Source organism: Coenobita brevimanus, chromosome 56 (assembly GCF_032717465.1).
Source record: "Coenobita brevimanus isolate Jiangsu-jjx chromosome 56, ASM3271746v2, whole genome shotgun sequence".
NCBI lineage: Eukaryota > Metazoa > Arthropoda > Malacostraca > Decapoda > Coenobitidae > Coenobita > Coenobita brevimanus.
In genome coordinates, this window is record NC_137009.1 from 14482996 (window position 1) to 14498669 (window position 15674).

Below are 15674 nucleotides of genomic sequence, written 5' to 3' on the forward strand. Positions count from 1 at the left end.
AACAGCTGTGACAACAATAATAATTTTATTCTAAGGTAGCCACTTTATATTTGCTTCATACATTCTGCTAAATCTGCTAAGCTTTTAGTGTTACCATTGCTCAGCATACTGGGGCATGTATGGAAAGATAAGGCGTATATATATATATATATATATATATATATATATATATATATATATATATATATATATATATATATATATATATAAATGGTGATGCAGTCCCGAGGAGATATTCTCCCACATTTGGTCTGATCAGCTGATCAGGTCAGGTGCGCATAAGGGGATGGATCCATTATGATGTGGCAGGGGTAAACCAGTTCAGTTGTCGGGCCCTGCTGAGGATGATGACACTGAGACGTTGACCCTCGTCCAGCGTTGTGCAGTGAGGATCTGTCCCTTGTCCCCTTCTGGCTAAGATACGAGTAAATGTGCGTGTGTGTGTGTGTGTGTGTGTGTGTGTGTGTGGATGTGGATAAACCTTGCTCTCCTGTCGTCTATCCCGCCTTTTTGAGGGGTAAGCAGCCTAGGTATATAGACAGATAAAGTCAACAACTGTGCAGGAGTAAGAAGGCACGGAGTCAGTTTAGCACACCTATCTGTTGAAAGCAGATTTTACAGGAGAAATAATGTTCTTTCAAAGATAAATCCCGACAGAATGAAACCCCTAGTATATTTAAGGATGATGCAAGATTAAGCTGGATATTATTAAAAATTTTGAGTATATATATATATATATATATATATATATATATATATATATATATATATATATATACAGTATATATATATATATATATATATATATATATATATATATATATATATATATATGGAGCCTCTGTGGTACAGCGGTAAAGTGTGCGTTTTCGTTCACTGAAGAACGAGGGTTCGCGCCCCGCCATGGTAATAAACTTTGGGAGCGTTCCTCAAGCCACGTACTGCATTGGCGGACACAAGGGGTGCTGTGGATGAACCAGTGTCGCATACTGCAAAGTATGCTTGCACCCAGTCGGCTTGCACGGACCGATTACACTTGGTTCGCAGACTACACACACATCCAAAGTCACTCCAACACTACAATTACACTTACAAGCACTTCTAATCCTACATACAATCTCTAGCAGACAGCTTAAGCCACTTGGTAGAGATACATTGACTGTATCGTCCCCACTTCGGTCGAGATTGGCCGGTTCTGCAGTGGACACTCACAGGGCTGATGATATATATATATATATATATATATATATAGTATATATATATATATATATATATATATATACACACACACAAATTTTTAATAATATCCAGCTTAATCTTGCATCATCTTTAAATATACTAGGGGTTTCATTCTGTCGGGATTTTTCTTGTAGAGATCATATTACCTCTCTTGTAAAATCTGCTTTCAACAGATCGGTGTGCTAAACTGACTCCGTGCCTTCTTTACTCCTGCACAGTTGTTGACTTGATCTATCTACAGTATATACCTAGGCTGCTTTCCCCCCTCAAAAAGGGGGGATAGCCGAGACAGGACCACACACTTCCAAGTTATTTATCCACACACACACACACACACACACACACACACACACACACACACACACATTGACTCGTATCTTAGACCCAAGGGGACAAGGGACAGATCCTCACTGCACCACACTGCGCGAGGGTCAACGTCACAATGTGATCAGCATATCCTCAACAGGGCCCAACAGCTGAACTGGTTTACCCCTGCCACATCATAATGGACCCATCCCCTTATGCGTATGTGACCTGATCAGCTGATCAGACCAAATGTAGGAGAGCATCCCCTCGGGGCTACATCACCATTTATTCATTCACAATTTCTCATCACAATTTCCATTACGCGCAGCCACTCTTACTTGCTCTACAGACATATCTGTCGCATCTAATACTCTCTGCACACTCTCCATCCATCCCATTCGTGGTCTTCCTCTCAGCCTTACACCTCTCACATCTGATCCTTTTATCTTTTTCACCAATCGCTCCCCACACATTCCCGTCATATACCCAAACCATCGGTAAACTCTCTGTTTAACTTGTTCAGCCATAGAACGACATAACTCCAGTTCTGCTTCTCATTCCATCATTTCTTACTCGATCCATATACCCCAATCCACACATACTCCTCAGACACCTCATCTCCATTACATTCAAATTTTGCCTCTCTGCTGCACCCATATTCCATGTTTCAGCCCCATATAATGAGGTCGGTACCACCACACCTTCATACAGCCTTCTCTTTACACCCGTTCTAAGCCAATGACATCTAAACACTTTTTTCATTCCTCCCAGCACATTTCCCTCTTCATTCATTCTAAACTTTTCCACTACATCTATTCCTTCATCCACAGCAACATGTGACCCTCAATACTTATAACACTCTGCCTCCTCAAGTAGCTCACCATTCGGAATTACTTTCATCATACCATCTACCAACATAGTACACTTCATCACTTTACTCTTATTCGCATTTATTCTCAATGTTCTCCTTTCACACACCTTCCCAACTTCTCTACCAACTTTCTCAATCTGTTCTCCAAATCAGCCACCGGTTCAGTATCATCCACAAACAACAGCGTATTCACATTTCGCTCTCTACCATCAGCATTCACCAGACTTAGTCCTCCACCTAACGCTTTCACATTCACCTCCCTTACAACACCATCCATATAAATATCAAACAATGAAGGTAGAATCACACATCCCTGCTGCAGCCCCACTCTCACCGGAAACCAATCACTCACGGTATTTCCCACTCTTACACACACTCTACTATTTACATAAAAACTTTCGTTTTTTTAATAAACATGCCATCTAGTCCATACAATCTCAAAACAGTCCACAAAGCCTCCCTATCAGTTCTATCATAAGCTTTCTCTAAATCCATGAAGGGCCAAAACACATCGTTACCTTTCACTAAATACTTATCACACATCTGTCTCACGGCAAACGCCTGATTCACGCATCCCCTCTCTCTCCTAAAGTCACACTGCTCATCGTCAATCACTTCCTCTGTCCTCTCTCTGACACTGAATGACCACTCTACCGTCCATCATACCTACAACACTCAACAGACTTAAACCCCTTAAACTTCTACATTCATACTTTTCACCCCTACATTTATACAACGGAACCACACACGCACTTACCCAATCAATCAGCACCATTCCGCTCACAAAACGCACATTCAGCAATCCTACTAGCCACTGAACAATAGTCTCTCCACCACCTTTCAGACATTTCACAGCACAGCCATCCATACCTGCAGCTTTCCCTACTTTCATCTCCTTTACTGCCTCCTGCACTTCCTACATCGTGATCAAAGAATCATTAAACTTTCCCAGCACATTTATTCTTTGTACTCTTCCATACTTTGTACACGGGTTATATTCGCCCAAGTGTGGAGTACAACTCTCATTTGTGAGGAGGCCCTCCACATACAGCTCTTCTCAACAAGGTGGAGTCAAAGGCTTTTCATCTCATTAACTCTCCTCTTCCTGGCTTCCTTGAACCACTGTCTCTTCTCCGCTCTGATGCATCTTTATCTCTTCTCTATCGCTACTTCAATGGTCACTGCTCCCTGAACTGTTGCGTTGTATCTTCTCATCACTTCGACGGACGCGTAACACCCGTCTAGCAAAAAACTTTCATCCCTTTTCTGACCAACTTTCCAATGGAAGAGTTAGCTGTTACTCCCAGTCCTTCATTTATGCAACAGGTCAGCTCTGGAACTGTTTTCCTCTGTCTGTATTTCCTACTGCCTATGATCTCCAGTATTTCAAATGCAGTGTGTCCAGGCATCTTGAAATGTACGGATCTAGAAAATGGTTCTCTGTTGTCGTGTTTTAGTTTTTTCTTGGAGGGAACAATTTGTGGGCTCTTGGCCATTAGTTCCTCCTTCCTTGGATATATATATATATATATATATATATATATATATATATATATATATATATATATATATATATATATATATATATGTGTGTGTGTGTGTGTGTGTGTATTCAGTTCAGTCACTCTGAACAACTTTCATTAGTTCTAACTACATGATTAATTAATTTTAATAATGTTTTCCGAGCCGAACCCTCAGATTTCCACATGAGTGTCTCTTCACACTGCTTGTGCCGTTTATCCGACATGCCCCGTTTTGACGCTACGAAACGCGTCGTTAGACGCACAGAAAAACGTGTAGTTCCAGTTTCGATCAACAGAGAAACAAAAAGGAATTCCAACTTTTTGTAAATTTAGCAAAGAGTCGCATATTGTAATGTACATGATGACCAAAGACCAACAAAAGACATGGTGAGTTAAGTACGGCCCTGATTTGCATCATTTTGCAACTTGTCTCACGTAACAAAACAGAGTATAGAGACAGTCCTACTGTTCTACATCCTGTCCATATCACTGCTTCGTGACTAGCATGTTATTCCAGTGGTAATTTGTTGTTATAGTTCTCCATTCAAGTTGGAGAAGTGGCAATTTTAGGCCCAGTTATAGTAAAACGTGTAAAGTAATAGTATTTCATTTATGAGTAACTCCTACGAAAATAAAATCGCCTGACGTTAGCTTGAATAAAATGTAAGAGAAGTTATGCAGGTTTCAGGGTGTTTTCTTAAGTAAATTAACCATTGCAGATTATATATATATATAGATAGATAGATAGATAGATAGATAGATATATCCGTTCATCCATCATCCAATCCTACATTGCCCCTTGAGGAGCGTAGAAGCCCGGGGCTAGGCAAGTTGGTCCTGACATTTAAGATGAGAATGACCAGCCTCACTCATCCCTGAATGGCATTACATGAGGAATAACCCCAACCGCCCCTTGGAGATATATATATATATATATATATATATATATATATATATATATATATATATATATATATATATATATATACTGTATAATGACAAATCAAGCAAATATTACCTCATTTACTACAATACGACATTGATGTACTTTGTTCTTAATATCTGCATATTATATCAATTATTCTGTGAAAGGTTCTGGAGATGAGCACCTTTAGTATTGGACGGCTTAACTGTTTAGTCATAAAATCGTCCGTTATCTACCTCCTGATTCCACGAAAGGAGGATGGTGGATTGCAGGGGAAGAACCACATAATCCTACAGTCCATCAGGCTCAGGTTTAGATAAGCCCACAGCATTAGCATCAAAAACAGCAACAATAAGAACATCATCAACACCCTCTGAAAGCGACGTATGAGTGAAGTAGTTAATGAAGACTATATCCAGTCCCTCCAGTAAACCCTATCCCAAGCTGAGGAATACCGTCTGGCAGCAGCTTCAGCTTACCATGCTCCGAAGTAAAGTTGAAGTGAAGAAAACGTTCGGGGGCATGTTTAACTGAAAAGGAAAAGGGCACTCGTCTAGGAATGAGATGGGCGGATGACGTGGGGAGGCATGTGATGGAGGATGGTGTACGTTGGAGAGAGGGCAACCTGCTTCGGGAGTATTGGTGGCATGCAAACAACTTGTTTGTGGTCAAGCCTTCTGTGAGTAAGGCGTCTGCTAGGGACAGACAGACGGACAGTCTAAGAACTGTTCTTATCGCTAGAAGTTTCATCAGTGTCAAGTACCTTCTTTCAGTTGTGATAGGTATGCACAAAGGTTTATTTATTTGTTGATAATTACTCTGTTACTAATATGATAACGATTAATCAGAATATGCTGTGAATTTTCTCATTTAGTAGGATGATCACTATAAATGTTAATTGTTTTTAGTGTCCTCAACTGTTTGCGCAGTAAGATGAATATGGTCACCAGTCGAACTGGGCAGTACTCCCGAGGTTGATGGCAAGCTTGTGATAGGGAGAGCTGGAGCTCCCGTTTCACCAGCCCTCAGGACTTAATCCTGACCATCTCCCTTTGCTGAACATTTTCAGTGTATTCATATACACAGAGAGTAGGCCAGCATGTTCTCATTATACCTCTACCTTTAACTGTCTACACCACACTACATGTGCATAACATATCACACCTTGTATTCACGTCTTTAGTAATGGCCGCTGCAATCTTACTATCAAATGAGGTGGTACCTCGGATTGCCATCACCGGCAGGGTAGGGCTGGCGGCACAGGGTCCTCCCGGTCGCCATCAAGCGACTGCGCCGGCAGCGGCTGTTAATATTTCCGGGAATGCTCGTCGGCGGAGAAGTGACAGTGCGGCCTTATTCTTTACCAACATCCGTGGCCTTACCACAAATTTAAACTCAGTTCATTTTTTCCTTCAGTCCATATCCCCTTTGGCCCTTTTCCTCACAGAACCACAAATCTCACCCTCTACCAATATATCTCCATTTTGTTTTCCTGGTTACCATCTCCTTACAAACTTCCCTAACAAGGGTGGCACCTGTTGTTATATCAAATCCCAATATGCAGTTGATAATATTTTAAACTTCGCTTCATCCAGTTTTGATTACTCATTATATAAATTAAATTGTCAAAACATTACTAAATATATTTGTGTAGTTTATCGTTCACCCAGTGCTTCTTCGGAACCCAGTGTATTTGATTCCATATCCGCTCATTTGAGTAAGCTTGACCTTGCCCTTGGCACCGAAATTACCATTTTGGGTGATTTTAACCTACACAATGTTGAATGGTTATTGCATTCTGCCCAGACTGACGATGCTGGTCTAGAGTGCGAGCTGTTTGCGGAATCGTTTAATCTCACCCAGTTGGTAAAGCAACCAACCAGAATAACTGATAATCCTGACCATAATGCTCATCTCTTGGATTTATTCTTGACAAATAATCAAGATCAGTACAGGGTAGAGGTACTGTCACCATTTGGATCCTCTGACCACATTCTCATCAAAGCCTCATTAATTAACCCTCCCACACCTCCCCATTCTGAACCTGTCAGGGTGACCCGATGGCACTTTGATAGGGCAGACTGGGATGGATTTAGAAATTGTTTTGGAAGGAGGTGAAAAGGGTGCGAAAGGGAGAGTCTGGGAAGGAAGAACGAGTAAAAGCAGAGGATGGAAGGATGTTAATTGAGATGGATGCAGTAAGGAAGAGGTGGGCAGAGTATTTTGAAAGATTGTTAAATGTAGAGGAGGAAAGGGTGTCTGAGATTGTGACAGATGGAAGGGTGCAAGGAATAAATGTGTTGGGAGAGTTGAATGATTCTTTGATCACGAAAGAGGAAGTGGAGAAGGCAGTAAAGGAGATGAAAACAGGGAAAGCTGCAGGTATGGATGGGTGTGCTGTGGAATGCCTGAAGGGTGGTGGAGTGACTATTGTTGACTGGTTAGTAAGATTATTGAATGTGTGCTTTGTGAAAGGTATGGTGCCAATTGACTGGGCAAGTGCTTGTGTGGTCCCATTGTATAAAGGCAAAGGTGATAAGTATGAATGTACTAGCTTTAGGGGTATAAGTCTGTTGAGTGTTGTAGGTAAGGTGTATCGTAGAGTGTTAATTATGAGAGTTAGAGAGGGTACAGAGGGAGTGATTGGTGATGAGCAGTGTGGCTTTAGGAGAGGGAGGGGATGCATGGATTAGGTGTTTGCTGTGAGACAAGTGTGTGAAAAGTATTTAGCGAAAGGCAAGGATGTGTTTTGGGCATTTATGGATTTAGAGAAAGTGTATGATAGAATTGATAGGGAGGCTTTGTGGACTGTTTTAAAATTGTATGGACTTCATGGTAGGTTATTAAAAGAGGTGAAAAGTTTTTATGCAAATAGTAGAGCGTGTGTAAGAGTGGGAAATGCTATGAGTGATTGGTTTCCTGTGAGAGTGGGGCTGCGACAGGGATGTGTGATGTCCCCTTGGTTGTTTAATATTTACATAGATGGTGTTGTAAGGGAGGTGAATGCAAGAGTTTTAGGTGGAGGGCTGAGTCTGGTGAATGTTGATGGTGGAGAGTGGAATCTGAAGCAGCTGCTGTTTGCAGATGATACTGCACTGGTGGCTGATTCAGAGGAGAAATTGAGACAGTTGGTAGAGGAGTTTGGAAGGGTGTGTGAAAGGAGGAAATTGAAAGTAAATGAGAATAAGAGTAAAGTGATGAAGTGTACGAGGTTGGTAGATGGTAGGGGGATGAATATAGTTTTGAATGGCGAGTTGTTTGAGGAGGTAGAGTGTTTTAAATATCTAGGGTCACATGTTGCTGTGGACGGAAGAATAGATGCAGAAGTGAAGTTTAGAATAAATGAAGTAGGAAAGGTGGTGGGAAGAATGAAAAAAGTGTTTAGATGTCGTTCGCTTAGAATGGATGTAAAGAAAAGGCTGTATGAGGGTGTTGTGGTACCGACTGCATTATATGAGGCTGAAACATGTAATATAGGTGTAGCAGAGAGGAAAAGTTTGAATGTAATGGAGATGAGGTGTCTGAAGAGTATGTGTGGAGTGACGCGTATGGATCGAGTGCGAAATGATGAAGCGAGAAGGAGAAATGGAGTTGTTCGGGAGATGGTTGGTAGAGTTGAGCAGAGGGTGTTGTGATGGTTTGGGCATATGGAGAGAATGGATAATGAGCGATTGGTGAAAAAGATAACTATATCTGATGTGAGAGGTGTAAGGCTGAGATGAAGACCACGAATAGGATGGATGAACAGTGTGAAGAGAGCACTGGATGCGAGAGGAATGTCTGTTGAGCAAGGAAGAGTGGCTGTGCATGACAGAAATAAATGGACAGAAATTGTGAATGAATAAGTGATGACGCAGCCTGAGGGGATATTCTCCCGCATTTGGTCTGATCAGCTGATCAGGTCAGGTGCGTGTAAGGGGATGTGTCTGTTATGATGTGGCAGGGGTAAACCAGTTCTGCTGTCGGGCCCTGCTGCTGATGTCACTGATTGCATTGTGCAGTTGACCCTTGTGCATTGTGGTGCAGTGAGGATCTGTCCGTTCTTCCATTTGGGGCTAAGATGCGAATGAATGTGTTTGAATGGATGAGTAAATGGGGAGTGTGTCGTCCTGTCTTGGCTACCTCCCTTTCCTTGGGGGAAGCAGCCTAGGTATATAGATAGATAGATAGATGTTCCATGGCAGTCTTTCTTCTCTAGTGATCCTAATTCTACCCAGTCCCACATTTGCGACTTAATACGCTGGTATGGATTTATCATACTAAGTCAACAGTTCACTAAAAGATCGAACTCTCCAAAATGGTTTGATGGCAACTGTGCCAGAGCAACAGCCCAAAAGTCATTAGCATATAACTCTTACTTAAAATCAAAAACATCTGAATCACTCTCCCAATTTAAAATAGCTAGAAATCATGCAAAAGCTGTATTATATCTATCTAAATCAAACTTTCTTCAAAAGCAAGCATCAAAACTACTTAACAACCCTAATGACAATAGAATATTCTGGTCAGCTCTTAATTCTTTCAATAATAACTTTAACTAGTCATCTTCCATTCCCCCACTAAAATCTTCAGATGGCAACATTACAAATGACCCACGTGGGAAAGCAGATATCCTTGCCAGTACCTTTGCCAGAAACTCTACCATAGACAATACCAGCCAGAATGTCCCAGTACTGGAACTTGATTCTTCCGAAATTGCCCCACTTAAAATACAGACAAGATACGTAAAATCCATCCTAGACATTTTTCCTACCAACAACGCTGCAGGCCCAGATGGAATTCAGCCAATTGTTTTGAAAAAGTGTTCCCCTGAACTTGCCTCTGTCCTAACTAAATTATTCAGTCTATGCATACGTACTTCTTTTTTCCCAAATTCATGGAAAGAAACCAATATCCACCCATTTCCGAAGAAAGGATGTTCGTCTGACCCCTCCAATTACAGACCAATAGCTGTCACAGCTTCTCTTGGTAAGGTATTTGAAACTGTAATTAATAAGCACATTGTTAACCCGTCATGTCCCGAGGTTTTCCGCACCTCCGACATCCCCCAATCCCGAGGTATTTTCGAAAATTTTTATTTGGCTAAAACCTCCGCTTTTGGTGATAAACATCGAAAATTCATAGAGAAATCGCTCAACTGAGGTTTAAAGTACTCGATCCAGGTAGGAGTTCCTCCTTACCTGACTGGGTTTTCTAACATGCTGGCACCAAAGAAAACGAGTTCTATGGGAGGGTAACTATTTCACACAACTCATAAATGGTATTTATTTATTTACTTGGTACAAATTTATATGTAGTATGAGAGTATATTGGTTTTCAAGCAGTAATATAGGCATTATAAGCATTGTTTCACTCACTAACTAATCACCATACCTGACATTTTTTTGCCACATTACCTGATCATTATTTCTGACTGTTTCTTCTTCTAATGCTATGTAAACTTTGTCCTCCACATTGTCATCGATTGGGGAATCACTCTGGCCCTGAATATTTTTACTGGCCAGGTCACTGGTAACAGGTGAATTGCCGAGACAATGGTGTGAGGGGGGGAGGGGGGAGGTTATGCAGTGTAAGGCATTGTCCCTGCTTGGCATCTTGTAGAGGAATAGAGGAAGGTGTCCCATGTATAAGTACGAAAAATCACACGCGAAAATTGAAAATTGTGCAAATTAGGGACCTTGCAATTGCACAACGTACCAGTACATTGCCGGGACTGGCAAATGCAAAATGTTGTAACGTACCCATATGTCGACGGGACGGGGCGGGTTAAAGCCTTGTCTTAATAATCGTTTAAAGTCTTTTTTGTCAGTAGGAAGGTTTTGACTTTTTTTTTAAGTAACAGAACAGTGGAAGGAAAAACAAATGAATAAAAAAACTAATCTATGCATCAGATTACTGGTGTCCTCTGCTCATAAAATATCTGTAACGGTTAGACTTGAACAGCTGTAGGGTGAAGTTTGGAGGGAAACAACTCTGGGGAAGCGAGTTCCAGAGAGATGCAGTTCAGGGAATGAAAGAATTCTGATAGGCAGAAGTTCTGCAGTATGGCTGAGTGACATTCCAGTCATGAGCGCTACCAGATGCCCATGTAGCACGAGGGAAGGCATGGAGAGGTGGTACAATGGATGCAACTTCGTGTGAGCATTTGCTATAAAAATATCTGTAAAATAATGCAAGAGAGGCAACATTCTTTTTTACTTGTAGAGGGGGTAGTTTATTAGAAATAGCAGGATTATTAATAATTCTAACAGCTTTGTTCTGAAATTTGTCTAATTGTTTTAATGCAACCTCTCCACATCCATTCCACAAGGGTAAGCATTATTTAAGCTAAAAGTGCACATGACTTTTATAAATTATAGCTAACTGCTTGTCAGTGACGAAGTTACGGACTCTGTACAATAATCCAAGTTTCTTTGAGGCAGTTTTAGCAAGTGATCTGACATGAGAGGTCCAGCTCAGGGCATTGTTAAGTGAGGCACCGAAAATTTCAATACTTTTGGAGATGGGAATATTTGTAGCATTGAAGGTAATATACGAATGTGGCAGTACCTGTCTATTAGTAAATTGCATATATTTAATTTTACTAGCATTAAATGAGACAAGGTTGTTTTGTCCCCATTCACTGATCGTAGATAAGTCTTGATTTATGGAGATGGCTGTACTGAGTTAAGAGTTGGAGGTATCAGACTTTGTAAACGGGTGTTTGAGTGTGAATAAACTATGAAATGTTGAGTCATCTGCATATGAATGGAAATATTTATACCAACAGCGGGGTTTGTTTGCAAGAGATGGTCTGCACTTGAATGCAGTTGGCTCTGCGCATTTAGGCCGCATCCTGGATGAAGCCATGCGGTCATGCTGGAGAAAAAACAGACAGCACTCAAGACAAACAAATGCGCTGACATAAACTGTTATCAGGGAATGGCCAATGTCCCAGACTTCCCTCGCTGGGGTAAGGATAATATTAAAGTTTTTCTTGTAAATGTGCACAGTTTGAGAAAAAAGTTTCCAGATTTTGAGGCCCAAGTATTTGTTGATGACTTCCATATTGTTGTCATTACTGAATCTTGGATAGATACTCAATAGATTTGATAGCAGAATGTAACGTTCCTGGTTACAGTATTTTCAGTAATGAGAAGAATAGGAAAATGGGGGGCAGTGTGTTGTTATATATTAATAGTAACCTTCATCCAGCTGTAATATTGTTATATATTAATAGTAAACTTCATCCAGCTGTAATCCCTAAATCACCCATTGACAGTACTGAAATAACTTATGTTCTGCTCAGAAATGAATCAAACAGAAGGATGACATTTGGATTAATTTGTCATCCACCAGCCCAGTCTTGCAAACTGACAATAAGATATACGAACAAATAGTGGTAGTCTGTTTTATCCAGAATACTGTAATTGTTGGACTGGATTCTTATTTTTTGCACACAGGGTTAGACTAGTACAGTATATTAACTGAAGGGTCATCATATGAGTTTGTAGAGAAACCCGTGCATGGAAAAAATATCCCAGATCTTATACTGGTGATGTCATAAAACTTAGTTCATAATGTTCAAGTAAAAGATGACTTTATTACTATTGCTCATCACATAGGAACATTCAACCTCAGTTTTTGTAACACCGACCAAAATTGTAGTTACAAGAAAATCCCAGACTGGAAGATAGCCGATTTTCACGAATTAAAGCTAACTTTCCGCAGCAACGACTGGGAACCAATTATTGAAAATACAAATATACACACAGCATGGAACAAGTTCACAGAAACACTTAACCCCTACTTGCCGGGGTTTTTCCAATGTCGCACGCTCCTCCGTACGGGAGATATCTGTGACGGAAAGAAATACCCTTACTTCAAACCCTAATATCTGTCAAAGTATAACAGCTAGAGAAAAAATTAAAGATACATAAAGAGAGCGTCCACATGTGTCCTCGATCATGTGTTGACAACACGGTTGGCAACGTGTTTGGGTACATGTATGCATAAATATTTGGACAGATGTATGCAAACACGTTTCGAACATTGGCAGGAAAGGTTATGGGATATGAATGTCCTTACCAGTCAGCTGAGACTTCATGATATTGCCAGCATGGTGTGGATTCTGCTGTTCCCAACATGTTTGCAGCATGTTCGTTATTGTGCTGCATACATGTTGCCAGCACTTGTTCGAGTACACGTGTGGATGCTCACTAAGACTCACCAACTCTTCCTCTTTCAAAGGAAAGTATCCCCACGGCTCCAGGTGGTCCCGTCGATGAGTAAGGATAAGTTAAGTTTAAAGCGTGTTGGAAAGACTCGTGTGGCTATACTCGTCAACCAGCATTGTTCTGCGTCCAACATCGTGACAGATGTACACATCAATCGGTGCTTAGGAGTTAATAAAGCGGGTGTGGAATGTGTACCGATACGTAATAGAAGACCGGAGAAAAGTGATATGTCAAATGGTGGATCAGTAATATTATAGTGTCGGTAGAAAGTGTTGATAAATCACCCTCAACCTGGGCATTTCATACAGGTGTGGGTGGTTTTCTGGTTAATCATGTTCCCGCACTTGTCACAACGGGTCGCCTGCCGTACCATGATGAAAGGGAACCCAGAGTTCCTCGCTGGCTTTCTAAATCTTGAGGTTGCCAGCTATATGCTCCATAGGTCCTATAGAGATATGGTCAGATTTTTACATACACTCACACACAGAGGGACATCCCTGTTCATGGTCAATAAGCCATTAATTTGTTTCATTCTTTTTCCACTCAGGTAGTATTAATAGTAGTCTTGGTAATAGTTAATATGACTGTAATAACAGAGAAAATAAGAAAAAAGAGAGGGAGGTGAAACGTGTTTTTTTGGTATTTATCACCCAGGGTCATCGTGGGAGTGGCTGAGATTACCCTACAGAGGGGTCCGAAAAAAACACACTCCCTCACCGACACCCGCTGTTTCTGCTCTTAACCAGTAATTTTCCTGGATTATTTTTCCATTTGTGGTAATAGTAGTGGTGCAAATTATAGCTCTATAAGATTTTGACTGTATTAAGAGAGAATAAGAAAAAAAAAAAAAAAGAGAGAAAAAGAGAGGTAGGTGAAATGTGTTTTCTTGGTATTTATCACCCACGGTCATCATGTATGTGGCTGAGATTGCACTACGGAGGAGTCAGTAAAACACAAACACTGACATGCCCTGTTCCTGCTTTTAACCATTAATTTGGTTCCGATAAGGTAATCGTAGTGGTGTTAATTCTCGCTGTATAGTGATTTTGACTGTGGTAACAATGAGAATAATAAAAAAAAAAAAAAACAGAACGAGAGGGAGGAGAAAGCATAGTATCAGTGACGGTCATCACAGATGGCTAAGATTACCCTGTTGTTTATTTCATTAGGTGAAAGTTAGTCAGGTATGAAAGTTGGTCAAAGCCACTCACCTTGGTCTCCCTTTTCCTTCATCATTTACCAAGTTGCTGCTGGTCGAGGTGGACGTGTGTGCTCTCATGATTAAACATTAGCATACATAGAAATGGATGGGAGTGTGTGGCCTGCGTAGCTATGGACAGGAGGGTGTGGCCTAAAAGAATTAAGAATCTTTAACCTGTAAAGCTATAGACAGGGGTGTGTGGCCTGATAATTAGGGGGGGAGGGGGTTGGGGGGATTGGTTGCGAGCATGCTCAATACTATGCACGGAGAATGGGGAGAGGGGAGGGGGGAGGGGGAAGTTGAAGTGGGAGGGGGAATGGAGAGAACTTCTTGAGGGCATGCCCAATACTTCGCGTGCGTAGTATTGGGCATTTTTATATTATTCACACCAGCAGACCAAGGCGTCCCCAGAATACGTATACATACAGTAAGATACCGGCAAGTGAATTGCTAGTGGAGTACAAAATATGGACCACACTGTGTAAGGACTCCGCTTTGTAGATTACTCTTTTAGCCTCCAAACCAATAGATTCAGCTTACGAAAACCACTTGGTGCTGAAGCCATTGCTGGAGACCGTACTTATTCCCTCTTGTTCAACAGTTCATTATTAAGCTGAATAAAATAGTCCGGTAATGGTAAGACAAAGTGAAAATGAGGGGCTCATGCTGATGAAGTGAATGGCTTTCGCATTCTGATGTTGTCATAGCCAAGCTATTGTACTCTTCTTAGACAAGACCTCCCTCTTCTCTCTCTTTCTCCCCTCACAGTACATTGCGTGTATGTTGCATCTCCATTCATACCTGAAAGGGATCCAAGTCAGCCAAAACTGTTAACAATCTTTCAACGGAGGTATCACAAGTTTCATGATGCCTATCAGTTATTCAGCTGTATTTAGGTCATGAAGTGTTTGTCAGAAATTGAACATTGCTTTTATTATCTTACCACTGAAACTAGAGTAAAACCACTTAAAAATTATTAGGAAGCTTTAGGAAATCTCACCTAAATGAAGGGGTAATCAAATATATACAAGAAGCAGTAAAAGCTTTTCTGTTACTCTATTATTAATTTATTTATTTACTTATTTATTCTTATTTTTACTTCTTATTCTAGCTAAAGAAATTATTTCCAACATTTTCCTGTTATAGAATATTCTTCTTTACATAACTAATTTGATACGATGAAACCTTCTTTATATATACTAATCTTGCAGACAAAAAAAATTAACAAATCTTATTTGAGTGCACCAGTAGCGGAGGCATTAATGAGGGTTGCATCAAATCCCTCCAGTAAATCAATCTTGAAACATGAATAAAATTGCCGAGAGAGAGAGAGAGAGAGAGAGAGAGAGAGAATAGAATAAAACGTTCATTTTAGTTAAGGCATTATACGTTA